Genomic DNA, 15,271 nt, shown 5'->3' on the forward strand with positions numbered 1-15,271 from the left:
CCAGGTTTAGCTCCTGAAGGACCATTTTGGGGAACTGGAGGGGCAACTGGATGACCTTAGGATCATCAAAGAAGGTGAGACATTCCTAGACAAGACCTTCAGCGAGATTGTTACACCAAAGGTACCGGAAAAGAGAAGGTGGGTGACGGTGAGGAAGGGAAGGAAGCTTGGAGTACAAGAGACCCCAGGGATTGTACCTCTTGAAAACAGGTGCACCCTCTTGGAAGTAGTCAAGACAGAAGATACAGCCAGTCCGAGCGGCGGACAAGTCTGCGAGGCAAAACGTGGCGCTGAGGCAAAGCCGAGGAGACCGACTCCATCGTGAGAGGTACAGACAGGGATTTCTGCGGCAACAGGTGTGATTCAAGGAAGGTGTGTTACCCCCCTGGTGCCAGGATCCAGGACGTCACGGACCGAGTGCAAAGCATCCTCAAGGGTGAAGGTGAACAGCTGGAAGTGGTAGTGCATGTCAGCACAAACGACATCAGGAAGAAGAGGAAAGAGATTCTGCAGCGTGACTTTGGAGAGCTCGGAAGAGGGCTGAAAATCAGGACCTCCAGGGTGGTTATCTCTGGTTTGCTTCCAGTTCCTCGTGCTGGTGACGGCAGGAACAGGGAAATAGAGGATCTGAATGTGTGGCTGAGGAGCTGGCGCAGGGGGCAGGGAATTAGATTCTTAGACCAATGGGATCTGTTTTGGGGTAAGGGAGAATTGTACAAAAGGCACGGGTTGCACCTCAACAGGCGGGGAACCAGGATTCTGGCAGGCAGGTTTGCCACTGCTACACGGGTGGTTTCAAACTAAATAGTGGGGGAGTGTGTCAAATGGGATAGTCAAGGATGGAGTTAAAGGGAAAGAGAGTATAGGAAAAGTTAAGAAAGACCCCATAATTAACGGAACAGAAAGTTCACGAAGGGATAGGAGAGTATGGCCAAGTGTAATAGGAATCGATGTGAAAGGTGAGATGTAATGGATTAAAAGTATTATATATGAATGCACGAAGTATAAGAAGTAAAGTGGATGAGCTTGAGGCTCAGATAGAGATTGGTAGATATGACATTGTGGGGATTACAGAGACGTGGCTGCAGGAGGATTGGGACTGGGAACTGAATATTCAGGGTTATACATCCAAAGGAAAGGACAGGCAGGTGGGCAAAAGAGGTGGGGTAGCTCTGTTGGTGAGGGATGAAATTCAGTCCCTTGCGAGGGGTGACATAGGGACTGCCAATGCAGATTCATTGTGGATAGAATTAAGGAATTCTAATGGGAGTTATCTACAGCAGTTATCTACAGCCCCCCAAACAGTAGCCCGGATATAGGGTGGAAGTTACAGCAGGTTAAAACTAGCATGTAACAAAGGTAATGCCACTGTGCTTTTGGGGGATTTCAATATGCAGGTAGACTGGGAAAATCAGGTTGGTTCTGGATCCCAAGAAAGGGAGTTTGTAGAGTGCCTCTGAGATGGATTCTTAGACCAGCTTGTACTGGAGCCTACCAGAGAGAAGGCAATTCTGGATTTAGTGTTGTCCAATGAACTAGATTTAATAAGGGAACTCAAGGTAAATGAACCACTTGGTGGTAGTGAACATAATATGATTAGTTTTAATCTGCAATTTGAGAGGGAGAAGGTTAAATCAGAAGTGTCAGTGTTGCAGTTGAACAAAGGGGACTATGAAGGCATGAGAGAGGAACTGGCCAAGGTCGACTGGAAAAGGATCCTAGCAGGAATGACGGTGGAACAGCAATGGCAGGAATGTCTGAACATAATCCAGAAGATGCAGGATCATTTCATTCCAAAGAGGAAGAAAGATGCTAAGGAGAGTAAGATGCAACTGTGGCTGACAAGAGATGTTAGGGATGTAATAAAACTAAAAGAAAAGATGAATAACATAATAAAGATTAGCGGAAAGCCAGCGAATTGGGTAACTTTCAAAGGACAACAGAAGGTAACAAATCGGGCAATATGGGCTGAAAAGATAAAGTACGAGGGGAAGCTGACCAAGAATATAAAGAAGGACAGTGAAAGCTTCTTTAGGTATGTTAAGAGAAAAAGATTAGTAAAGACAAATATGGGTTACTTGAAGGCAGAAACGGGTGAAATTATTATGGGTAACAAGGAAATGGCAGAAGAGTTGAACAGGTACTTCGGATCTGTCAGGAAGACACAATCTCCCAGATGTACTAGAGGACATAGGATCTAGAGAGAGAGGAACAGAAAGAAATTTGCATTAGGCGAGAAATAGCATTGGGTAGAATGATGGGATGGAAGGCTGATAAATCCCCATGGTCTGCATCCCATGGTACTCAAGGAGGTGGCTTTAGAAAGTGTGGATGCATTGGTGATCATTTTCCAATGTTCTGTAGATTCAGGATCAGTTCCTGTGGATTGGAGGGTAGCTAATGTTATCCCACTTTTCAAGAAAGGAGCGAGAGAGAAAATGGGGAATTATAAACCAATTAGCCTGACATCGGTGGTGGGGAAGATGCTGGAGTCAATTATTAAAGAGGTAATAACGGCGCATTTGGATAGCAGTAAAAGGATTGGTCCAAGTCAGCATGGATTTATGAAGGTGAAATCCTGCTTGACTAATCTTCTGGAATTTTTTGATGATGTGACAAGTAAAATGGTGCAAGGAGAGCCAATGGATGTAGTGTATCTAGACTTTCAGAAAGCCTTTGATAAGGTTCTACACGGGAGATTGGTGAGCAAAATTAGAGCATATGATATTAGGGGTAGGGTGTTGACATGGATAGAGAATTGGTTGGCAGACAGGAAGCAAAGAGTAGAAATAAATGGGTCCATTTCAGAATGGCAGGCAGTGGAGAGTGGAGTGCTGCTCGGTGCTGCGGCCGCAACTATTTACAATATATATTGATGATTTCGATGATGGAATTAGAAGTAACACTAGAAAGTTTGCAGGTGACACAAAGCTGGGTGGCAGTGTGAACTGCGAAGATGATGTTAGGAGGTTGCAGTGTGACTTGGACAGGTTGAGTAAGTGGGCAGATGCATGGCAGATGCAGTATAATGTAGATAAATGTAAGGTTATCCACTTTGGCAGCAAATACAAAGAGGCAGATTATTATTTCAATGGTGTCAGATTAGGTAAAGGGGAAAGGCAACGATACTTGGTTGTCCTTGTACACCAGTCACTGAAAGTAAGCATGCAGGTACAGCAGGCAGTGAAGAAAGCTAATGGCAGGTTGGCCTTCATCACGAGAGGATTTGAGCATAGGAGCAAAGAGGTCCTTCTGCAGTTGTATTGGGCCCTGGTGAGACCATATCTGGAGTATTGTGTGCAGTTTTGGTCTCTTAATTTGAGGACAAACGTCCTTGCTATTGAGGCAGTACAGCGTTGGTTCACGAGGTTAATCCCTGGGATGGCGGGACAGTCATATGAGGAAAGATTGGAAAGAGTAGGCTTGTATTCACTGGAGTTTAGAAGGATGAGAGGAGATCTTATAGAGACGTATGAAATTATAAAAGAACTGGACAAGCTAGATGCAGGAAAAATGTTCCAAATGTTGGGGGAGTCCAGAACCAGGGGCCACAGTCTAAGAATAAAGGGAAGGCCATTTAAAACTGAGGTGAGAAGAAACCTTTTCACCCAGAGAGTTGTGAATTTGTGGTATTCTCTGCCACTGCCACAGAAGGCAGTGGAGGCCAATTCACTGGATGAATTTAAAAGAGAGTTTGATAGAGCTCCAGGGGCAAGTGGAATCAAGGGATAAGGCGAGAAGCCAGGCACAGGTTACTGATTGTGGATGATCAGGCATGATCACAATGCTGGCTCGAAGGGCCTAATCGCCTCCTCCTCTACCTATCTGCTATGTTTCTACATTTCTAGTATACCCTCCTCCATATCTCCCTCTTAGATATACTTAATCACAATCACTACTCTCATTCAGTGGGAATGGAGAATTAATTCAGTGCTATGTTCCTGTATGTAATTGTTGTATTTCATCCCTGGAGCTTAAAGGGAAGATTTGCTCTTGCAATTTGTATTGCAAAATATGCTTATTATTTTGCACTACATTTGTACAATGAAAATCATTACTGTCATTTTAAGAAGGTATGTTTCATTCATGTTGCTCACAAAGGAACAGCTTTTATTGTTCTCTGCATAAACTTTTACAATCTCTTCGCAATCAATTATGTTCCCCTTTCTTATACCTGCTTAAGTATTCAGGTTGCAAGGCAGAATGAAGCTTCAGAAAATAAACAAGTGTTACAATAGACAATAGACAATAGGTGCAGGAGTAGGCCATTCAGCCCTTCGAGCCAGCACCGCCATTCAATGCGATCATGGCTGATCACTCTCAATCAGTACCCCGTTCCTGCCTTCTCCCCACACCCCCTCACTCCGCTATCCTTAAGAGCTCTATCCAGCTCTCTCTTGAAAGCATCCAACGAACTGGCCTCCACTGCCTTCTGAGGCAGAGAATTCCACACCTTCACCACTCTCTGACTGAAAAAGTTCTTCCTCATCTCCGTTCTAAATGGCCTACCCCTTATTCTTAAACTGTGGCCCCTTGTTCTGGACTCCCCCAACATTGGGAACATGTTTCCTGCCTCTAATGTGTCCAATCCCCTAATTATCTTATATGTTTCAATAAGATCCCCCCTCATCCTTCTAAGTTCCAGTGTATACAAGCCTAATTGCTCCAGCCTTTCAACATACGACAGTCCTGCCATCCCGACATTTTTGTTTTTTCCTTCTCAATTTGGTTTCCATCTGTGGGATGGTATCTCTCATATCATTTCAACCCTGACCATTCTCTCTTGTCCCCTCTCCTGTCGGGCAGAAGATATGTAACCTTAAAAGCACATACCACCAGATTGGGGAACAGATTTTTCCCCCCTGTTACCGGACCACTGAATGATCCTCCCATAAGGAAAGAGTGAAGTCCCGATTCCCTATCCTACCTCATTGCAGTCTTGGACATTATTTTATCTGCACTTTCTCTTTAGCTGCCATGCTATAAGACTGTAACACTATTTTCTGCAGTCTGGTATTTTTCTTTTTGATCGACCTATAGAACTTGTGTGTGGCTTAATTGTGTTCTTGTACAGCATAAATGAACTAAATAGCACAAAAACAAAGTTTTTCACTGTATCTTGGTAGCATACTTAACAATTACATACCAATGAAAGGAAATTCAGTTTAGTTTACTTTCAAGAAACAGTCCCATTGGCCCAACATGACCACGTTGACCATTGATCACCTGTTCACACTAGTTCTGTGTTATCTCACTTTCTCATCCATTCCCCACACATTAGGGGCATATTATCATGGCTGATTAACCTACAAACCCACACATCTTTGGGAAGTGGGAAGAAACCGGAGCACCTGGCCGAAATCCATGCGGTCACAAAGAGAACATGCAAACTCCACACAGACAACACCCAAGGTCATAATTGAACGCAGGTTTCTGACGCCGTGAGGCAACAACTCAACTAGCCGCACATACTGTGCCACCTTGATGTGTTGAAGAAGTATACCAAATGTAAATTGAAGTTCAGAATGAATACGAGAGTTACTGTATCCACCAATGTGTCATCAAAATGAGAATGGTTATAATTCACCAGTGAGCACAACATGAAGCTTTCTCTTCTGTCAGTTTTCAAAATAGCCAAGGAGCTATAATTTACCAAAGAGGTCTCTTCAATTACACTCAACCGCAGCTACACCCTGTATTAGTGTTTGTACCTTCAGGAACAATAGACAATAGACAATAGACAATAGGTGCAGGAGTAGGCCATTCAGCCCTTCGAGCCAGCACCGCCATTCAATGCGATCATGGCTGATCACTCTCAATCAGTACCCCATTCCGGCCTTCTCCCCATACCCCCTCACTCCACTATCCTTAAGAGCTCTATCCAGCTCTCTCTTGAAAGCATCCAACGAACTGGCCTCCACTGCCTTCTGAGGCAGAGAATTCCACACCTTCACCACTCTCTGACTGAAAACGTTCTTCCTCATCTCCGTTCTAAATGGCCTACCCCTTATTCTTAAACTGTGACCCCTTGTTCTGGATTCCCCCAACATTGGGAACTGCATGTACCATGTAGTATGGCATTTCAAGTATTTTTGGAACTTGATGTTTTAACTGCTTTAAATAAAGGACATCAGTTTAATATCTTTCTCCTTTACATTTGCCTCAGTGGACAACAAACAACAGAACTTACTGACAACACATTACATTTCATAACATATGGGAGGGGTGGGGGGAGACATTTTGTATACATGAATTAAAAGAAGGGAAAAATGAAAGAAAGACATTAACACAGGAGATATGTTATGAGATAGCTTTTCTCGAACTGGATTTGGTGCAAGTTTAATATTTTGGAGTGAATAGTAAACAAAGAGAAATGATTATAACCAAGGCATTTGGAATTTTATTTTCTGAGGACAAATATATATTCCATTTTAGTCTCCATAATAACGGTGGGTCCACTCCCAGTTACAGGAAGAAAACATTCATTTTTAGTTCTGTATTTACAAATAACAAACAGGAGATTCACATTCAGTGGTCTCATCATTTCAGTTATTACTAAAGATAGCACTCTCACGTCATTCTTATATTCATTCCAAATGTTCTCCTACTTTAACGTCAATTGAACTGGCCAACATCATGCTCTTCTATAATATGTTTGCATAAATACATTGAAAATGATCTGTAAATGTTAGTGCTAAATTCTATTCAAATTCGCAATTGAGAGATTTTTAGGAGACAAAACATTGGCATTTTGGGGTTTGATCAGGGATTTCATGACAACACAGATCAAAATGATGCTTGAATTGTAATTCTACTCAGAGATGAAAAAAAAAACTGTGGGAACAATGTGTCTTTCTCCTCAATTATTGCCACAACTTTTAAGTTATGCTACAGTCGCCAAAAACTGCACAGGGCACTCTAACTGGGACCTAACCAATGATTCGCAGTAATCTATTGTTGTTTGCTACTACTTAGTTGATTATTAACAATCAAGGGTTCTGAATTTGTCTTGGAGAAAACATATGATTAGACACAATCAATGAAGGTATACCACACAATCAGTCCTCGAGCCAGCCTTCTTCAATATAAATACCAATGACTTCTGACCAACAATGTCTATCATTTAGCATTTGCTAATGAGCCAGTCTTGGCAGCGGAGGGTAAAATCCAGCTGGTATCAAACCACTACACGATGACGATCTACATTCCATTGAGTCCTCTTTCCAAATCCAATTAAAGCCTTAATGTAGTTTAGTTTAGAGATACCACGTGGAAACAAACCCTTCGGCCCACCGAGTCCGCACCGACCAATGATCCCCACAAATTAACACCATCCTACACACATTAGGGACAATTTACACTTATAACAAGCCAATTCATCTACAAACTTGTATGCCTTTGGATTGTGGGAGGAAACCGAAGATCTTGGAGAAAACCCTGGCGGTCACGGGGAGAACGTACAAACTCCGTACAAACAGCACCCGTAGTCAGGATCAAATCCGCATCTCGTGCACTGCAAGCTTTGTAAGGCAGCAACATTACCACCACCATGCTGCCCCAAATGATCCAAAAGAGTAATCTTAGTCTTCCATTTGAGCAATGGTAAAATCTGAGAAAATCTCATTGTCAAGTCAAGTCAAGTCAATTTTATTTGTATAGCACATTTAAAAACAACCCACATTGACCAAAGTGCTGTACATTTGATTAGGTTCCAATAGAAAAAAAATGAAAACATACAGTAGCACGCAAACAGTTCACAGCGCCTCCTCAATGAGCCTCAAACGCTAGGGAGTAGAAATATGTTTTGAGCCTGGACTTAAAGGAGTCGATGGAGGGGGCAGTTCTGATGGGGAGAGGGATGCTGTTCCACAGTCTAGGAGCTGCAACCGCAAAAGCGCGGTCACCCCTGAGTTTAAGCCTAGACCGCGGGATAGTGAATAGCCCCAAGTCGGCCGATCTGAGGGACCTGGAGTTAGAGAGGGGGGTTAGAAGATTTTTGATGTAGGGGCAGTGTCCATTTAGGGCTTTATACATGAATAGGAGGAGCTTGAAGTTGATTCTGTACCGTACAGGGAGCCAGTGGAGAGAGGCCAGAATCGGGGTGATGTGGTCCCTTTTACGGGTACCCGTCAGGAGTCTCGCTGCGGCGTTTTGGACCAGTTGCAGGCGGGACAGGGAAGATTGGCTGATCCCAGTGTATAGGGAGTTGCAGTAGTCTAGGCGGGAGGAAATGAAAGCGTGAATTATTTTTTCTGTGTCGTCGAATTGGAGGAAAGATTTGATTTTAGCTATGGTTCGAAGTTGGAAGAAGCTGGCTTTTACCACAGCGTTGACTTGCTTATCAAATTTTAATGCAGAGTCAAATATCATGCCGAGGTTTTTGACATGCGGTTTGACTAGGCAGGATAGGCTTCCAAGACTGCCTGTTATCCCAATCTCGTTGTACCCCTGGGTACAATGACAATAAAGATATATTGTATTGTATTGTATTGTATCAATTTGATGGAATCGGGGGGGCCGAATAGGATGACCTCAGACTTGCTCTCATTTAACTGGAGGAAGTTCTGTGCCATCCAACATTTTATGTCCTCAAGGCAGTGTGAGAGGCTGTTTAAATTTGACAGGGGGAGGTAAAGCTGAGTGTCATCGGCATAGCAGTGGAAAGAAATGCCGTGCCTTTGAATGATTTGGCCAAGGGGGAGCATGTATAGAGAGAAGAGAATGGGGCCTAGGATGGAGCCTTGTGGAACTCCGCAGGAGAGGCTAGCTGGAGCAGAGGAATAACTGCCTATGTTGATGGCGAAACTCCTATCTTTGAGGTACGAAGCGAACCAGCTCAGGGCAGTGCCATCAATGCCAACCGCGTACCGGAGACGGTCAATAAGGATGGTGTGGTCCACTGTATTGAACGCTGTGCTGAGGTCGAGAAGGAGCAGGATTGCACAGTCGCCGGTGTCGATGGCGAGAAGCAGGTCGTTGTGTACCTTCAGCAAGGCAGACTCTGTGCTGTGGTGGGCTCTGAAACCTGACTGGAAACTTTCCAGGATGGTGTTTTGGTGCAGGTAGGGCACTAATTGGTTTAGGATTGCCTTTTCAAGGACTTTTGACAGGAATGGCAGTTTGGAAATGGGTCTGTAGTTGCTAGGCAAGGTGGGGTCTAGGTTAGTTTTTTTCAGTAGGGGCTGGACCACCGCGTGCTTGAAACTGGTTGGAACAGTGCCAGTGGCCAGAGAACTGTTGATAATAGAGAGGATGCTGGGACCGGCTATTGCAATGACATCCTTCAGAAGGGCAGTGGGAGCAGGATCAAGGGGGCAGGTTGCAGGTTTCATAGCGGAGACAAGCTTTGCAAGGGAGGATAGAGTGACGGGTTGGAAGCAGTCCAATTTAGATGAACAGACTAGTGAGACAGCTAGGTCACGGGTGGGAGGGGAAATGTTCATTCTAATATTCTCAACTTTGTTGGTGCAAAATTTAGCGAATTCTTCGCACTTAGCAGGGGACCCAACTAAGCTGGTACTGGGGGCGGAACATATGACAGAGGTAATTGTTCTAAATAGGACCTTGGAGTTATGAGAGTTTTTGGAAATAAGGTCGGAGAAGTATTGTGCTCTAGCAGACTTTACTGCTTCCTGGTATTTGAGAAGATTGTTTCTCAGAATTTCGAGTGTGAGTGTGAGACACTGTCAGTGTGAGACACTGTTAAGAAATGACAGGTGATGAGTCAGTGTGATGTTTGCAGGATGTGGGAGGTCAGGATCACCACTGGTGCCTCTGGCTGCGACAACTGTGGAAAGTGCGTCCAGGTTCAGCTCCTAAAGGACCGTGTTAGGGAACTGGAGAGGCAACTGGATAACCTCAGGATCATCCGAGAAACGTTCCTGGACAGGACCTTCAACAAGATTGTCACACCGAAGGTACCGGAAGAGAGAAGGTGGGTGACGGTGAGGAAGTGAAGGAAGCTTGGAGTACAAGAGACCCTGGGGGTTGTACCTCTTGAAAACAGGTTCACCCTCTTGGAAGCTGTCGGGAAACAGAAGACACTGCGAGTCCGAGCGACGGACAAGTCTGCGAGGCAAAACGTGGCGCTGAGGCAAAGCCGAGGAGACCGACGTCAGGCAGAGCCGTGGTAATAGGGGACTCCATTGTGAGAGGTACAGACAGGGGTTTCTGTGGCAACAAGCGGGATTCAACGATGGTGTGTTGCCTCCCTGGTGCCAGGATCCAGGACGTCACAGATCGATTGCAGAGCATCCTCAAGGGTGAATGTGAGCAGCTGGAAGTGGTAGTGCATGTCGGCACAAACGACATCGGGAAGAAAAGGAAAGAGATTCTGCTGCGTGACTTTAGAGAGCTCGGTAGAGGGCTGAAAATCAGGACTTCCAGGGTGGTTATCTCTGGTTTGCTTCCAGTTCCTCGTGCTGGTGAGGGCAGGAACAGGGAGATAGGGAATCTGAATGTGTGGTTGAGGAACTGGTGCAGGGGGCAGGTATTTAGATTCTTAGACCACTGGGATCTGTTTGGGATAAGGGTAAATTGTACAAAAGGGACGGGTTGCACCTCAACAGGTGGGGGACCAACATTCTGGCCGGCAGGTTTGCCACTGCTACACGAGTGGGTTTAAACTAAATGGGGAGGGGGGGTGACAAATGGGATAGACAAGGATGGAGTTAAAGGGAAAGAGAGTATAGGAAAAGTTAAGAAAGACCCCAGAATTAATGGGACAGAAAGCTCACGAAGGGATAGGAGAGTATGGCCAAATGTAATAGGAATCGATGTGAAAGGTGAGGTGAGTAATGGATTAAAAGTATTATATATGAATGCACAAAGTATAAGAAGTATAGTGGTTGAACGAGGCTCAGTTAGAGATTGGTAGATATGACATTGTGGGGATTACAGAGACGTGGCTGCAGGAGGATCGGGACGGAGAACTGAATATTCAGAATTATACGTCCTATAGAAAGGACAGGCAGGTGGGCAGAGAGCTGGGGTAGCTATTGATGAGGATGAAATTCAGTCCCTTGCGAGGGGTGACATTGGGACAGACGATGTAGAGTCACTGTGGATAGGATTGAGGAATTGTAAAGATAAGAAGACACTAATGGGAGTTATCTACAGAACCCCAAACAGATGATGTCAGGAGGTTGCAGGGTGAATTAGACAGGTTGCCGGAGTGGGCAGGTACATGGCAGATGCAGTACAATGCAGATAAATGTGAGGTTATCCATTTTGGCGGCAAAATCATTATCTCAATGGTGTCAGAATAGGTAAAGGGTAAGAGCAATGAAACCTGGGTGTCCTTGTACACCAGTCACTGAAATTAAGCATGCAGGTAAAGCAGGCAGTGAAGAAAGCTAATGCCATGTTGGCCTCCATAATGAGAGGATTTGAGTATAGGAGTAAAGAGGACCTTCTGCAGTTGTACAGGGCCCTGGTGAAACCACATCTGGAGTATTGTGTGCAGTTTTGATCTCCTAATTTGAGGAAGGACGTCCTTGCTATTGAGGCAGTGAAGCGTAGGTTCACGAGGTTAATCCCCGGCATGGCGGGGCTGTCATATGAGGAAAGACTGGGCTTGTATTCACTGGAGTTTAGAAGGATGAGAGGGGATCTTATAGAGATGTATAACATTATGAAGGGACTGGACAAGCTAGATGCAGGAAAAATATTCCCAATGTTGGGGGAGTCCAGAACCAGGGGGCACAGTCCAAGAATAAAGGGGAGGCCATTTAAAACTGAGGTGATAAGAAACTTTTTCACCCCGAGAGTTGTGAATTTGTGGAATTCTCTGCCACAGAGGGCAGTGGAGGACAATTCACTGGATGAATTTAAAGCCGGATAGAACTCTAGGGACTAGTGGAATCAAGGGATATGGGGAGAAAGCAGGCACGGGTTACTGACTGTGGATGATCAGCCATGATCACAATGAATGGTGGTGCTGGCTCAAAGGGACAAATGGCCTCCTCCTGCACCTATTTTCTATGTTTCTTATCTAAAAGACTGGGTGTTCTGTTTTCTTGACAGCGATGTATGTTGTTCAACCTGGTTTCAGTGTTTCCATATAATTACGATGGATGTACAACTACAGGGAACCACTAGGACAGTTTGTGAATATCAATCCGGCTTGTGCCTTCAATATTAGACAACAGACAATAGACAATAGGTGCAGGAGTAGGCCATTCGGCCCTTCGAGCCAGCATCGCCATTCAATGTGATCATGGCTGATCATTCTCAATCAGTACCCCGTTCCTGCCTTCTCCCCATACCCCCTGACTCCGCTATCCTTAAGAGCTCTATCTAGCTCTCTCTTGAATGCATTCAGAGAATTGGCCTCCACTGCCTTCTGTGGCAGAGAATTCCACAGATTCAAAACTCTCTGACTGAAAAGGATTTTCCTCATCTCAGTTCTAAATGGCCTACCCCTTATTCTTAAACTGTGGCCCCTGGTTCTGGACTCCCCCAACATTGGGAACATATTTCCTGCCTCTAACGTGTCCAAACCCTTAATAATCTTATATGTTTCGATAAAATCCCCTCTCATCCTTCTAAATTCCAGTGTATACAAGCCTAGTCGCTCCAGTCTTTCAACATACGACAGTCCCGCCATTCCGGGAATTAACCTAGTAAACCTACGTTGCACGCCCTCAATAGCAAGAATATCCTTCCTTAAATCTAGAGACCAAAACTGCACACAGTACTCCAGGTGCGGTCTCACTAGGGCCCTGTACAACTGCAGAAAGATATCCATGCTGACTCCTTTCTTAAAAAGTAGGATAACATTAGCTGCCCTTCAATCCACAGGAATTGATCCTGAATCTATAGAACATTGGAAAATGATCATCAATGCGTCCACAATTTCTAGAGCCACGTCCTTAAGTACCCTGGGATGCAGACCATCAGGCCCTGGGGATTTATCAGCCTTCAGTCCCATCAATCTACCCAACACCATTTCCTGCCTAATGTGGATTTCCTTCAGTTCCTCCGTCACACTAGGACCTCTGGCCACTAGAACATCTGGGAGATTGTTTGTATCTTCCTTAGTGAAGACAGATCCAAAGTACCGGTTCAACTCGTCTGCCATTTCCTTGTTCCCCATAATAAATTCCCCCGCTTCTGTCTTCAAGGGACCCACGTTTGCCTTGATTATTTTTTTCCTCTTCACATACCTAAAAAAGTTTTTACTATCCTCCTTTATATTATTGGCTAGCTTACCCTCGTACCTCATCTTTTCTCCCCGTATTGCCTTTTTAGTTATCTTCTGTTGCTCTTTAAAAGAGTCCCAATAAACTGGCTTCCCACTCTTCTTTGCTATGTCTTGTCTTTTATTTTTATGCTGTACTTGACTTCCCTTGTCAGCCACGGGTGCCTCTTAGAATCTTTCCTCCTCTTTGGGATAAATTGATCCAGCAACTTCTGCATGATTCACAGGAATTCCTGCCATTGTTATTCCACCGTCTTCCCTGCTAGGGCCTCCTTCCTGTCAATACCCGGGGCGGCGGCGGCGGCGGAGAAGAGACACACCAGGGGGAGGCGCCGGGGACGCACCCAGGCCCCGCTGCTGCTGCCGAGTGAGTGCGGGGAGTGAGGGGGGGTGGGGGAGGGATGGAGGGGGGCATGATGGAGGGAGGGGAGGGGAGGGGGGGAGGGAGAAGCATCGTCACGTTCACTGAGTCATTCAATGGAGGAGGGGGGGCATGAGGGATGGTAGGGAGGGGGGGGCATGATGGAGGAGGGGAAGAAGCTTCGTCATGTTCACACTGAGACGTTCAATGGAGGAGGGGGGGGGGGGATGGAGGGAGGGGAAGAAGCCTCGTCATGTTCACTGATGGAGGGGGAAGGATGGAGAGAGAGAAAGATGGAGGGGGTCATGAGGGGGGGAGGGGGTCATGAGGGGGGGAGGGGGGGGTGATGGAGGAGGGGAAGAAGCCTCGTCATGTTCGCACTGAGTCATTCAATGGAGGAGGGGGGGGATGGAGGGAGGGGAAGAAGCCTCGTCATGTTCACTGATGGAGGGGGAAGGATGGAGAGAGAGAAAGATGGAGGGGGTCATGAGGGGGGGAGGGGGGGGGGTGATGGAGGGGGTCATGTGGGATGGAGGGGGGGATGATGATGGAGGAGGGGAAGAAGCCTCGTCATGTTCGCACTGAGTCATTCAATGGAGGAGGAGGGAGAAAGAGGGGGGCATGAGCAATGGAGGGGAGGGGGTGTGATGGAGGAGGGGAAGAAGCCTCATCACGTTCACACTGAGTCATTCAATGGAGGAGGGGGGGGGTGGAGGGAGAGAAAGAGGGGGGGAGAGACGGACGTGGTCATGAGGGATGGAGGGGAGGGGGACATGATGGAGGGAGGGGAGGGGAGGGGGGGATGATGGAGAGGAGAAGAAGCCTCGTCATGTTCACTAATGGAGGGGGATGGATGGAGGGAGATGAGGGAGAAGGGGGCATGAGGGAGGGAGGGGGGATGATGGAGGAGGGGAAGAAGCCTCGTCACGTTCACTGAGTCAATGGAGGAGGGGGGGTGGAGGGAGAGAAAGGGGGAGGGGGACATGATGGAGGGAGGGGAGGGGGGGATGATGGAGGAGGGGAAGAAGCCTCGTCATGTTCGCATTGAGTCATTCAATGGAGGGGGGGTGGAGGGAGAGAAAGAGGGAGGGGGACATGATGGAGGGAGGGGAGGGGGGGGATGATGGAGGAGGGGAAGAAGCCTCGTCATGTTCACACTGAGATAGTGTTAATGTACAGGGATCACTGGGCGGCACGGACTTGGAGGGCCGAAAAGGCCTGTTTCCGGCTGTATATATATGATATGATATGATATGATAATATTGTCACGCCTTCTAGCTTCCTGGCAGTCACCCAAAATAAATCTTGCATGAAGTGTATTATTGGGTGGGTGCAAATGGGGAATTTCCAGTTCAAAATAGATGTATCATATTGTGGTCAATACTATTTAGATACTTGATGACACAAGAAACTGCAGATGCTGGAATTTTGCATGGAACACAAAATGCTGGAGTAATTCAGCAGGTCAGGCAGGATCTCTGCAGTACATGACATTTCAGATTGTGACCCTTAAAATGTAGTGATGTACACACGTGACTACATCTCCACCTGATGTACAACATGTGGCCGAGTGCCAAGACCGCAATCCATAATCTGGTACTCGGTCCAAGTGTTGAAATTATTCAGTGTGAGCATTAAAAATATTAGTCTGCCTTAAACTTCCAGAGAATGATTCATGGGTGCAATTAGAGTTATAGAATACACAGCAC

The sequence above is a fragment of the Rhinoraja longicauda genome, chromosome 1 (genome assembly GCF_053455715.1).
Source record: "Rhinoraja longicauda isolate Sanriku21f chromosome 1, sRhiLon1.1, whole genome shotgun sequence".
NCBI classification, from domain to species: Eukaryota; Metazoa; Chordata; class Chondrichthyes; order Rajiformes; family Arhynchobatidae; genus Rhinoraja; species Rhinoraja longicauda.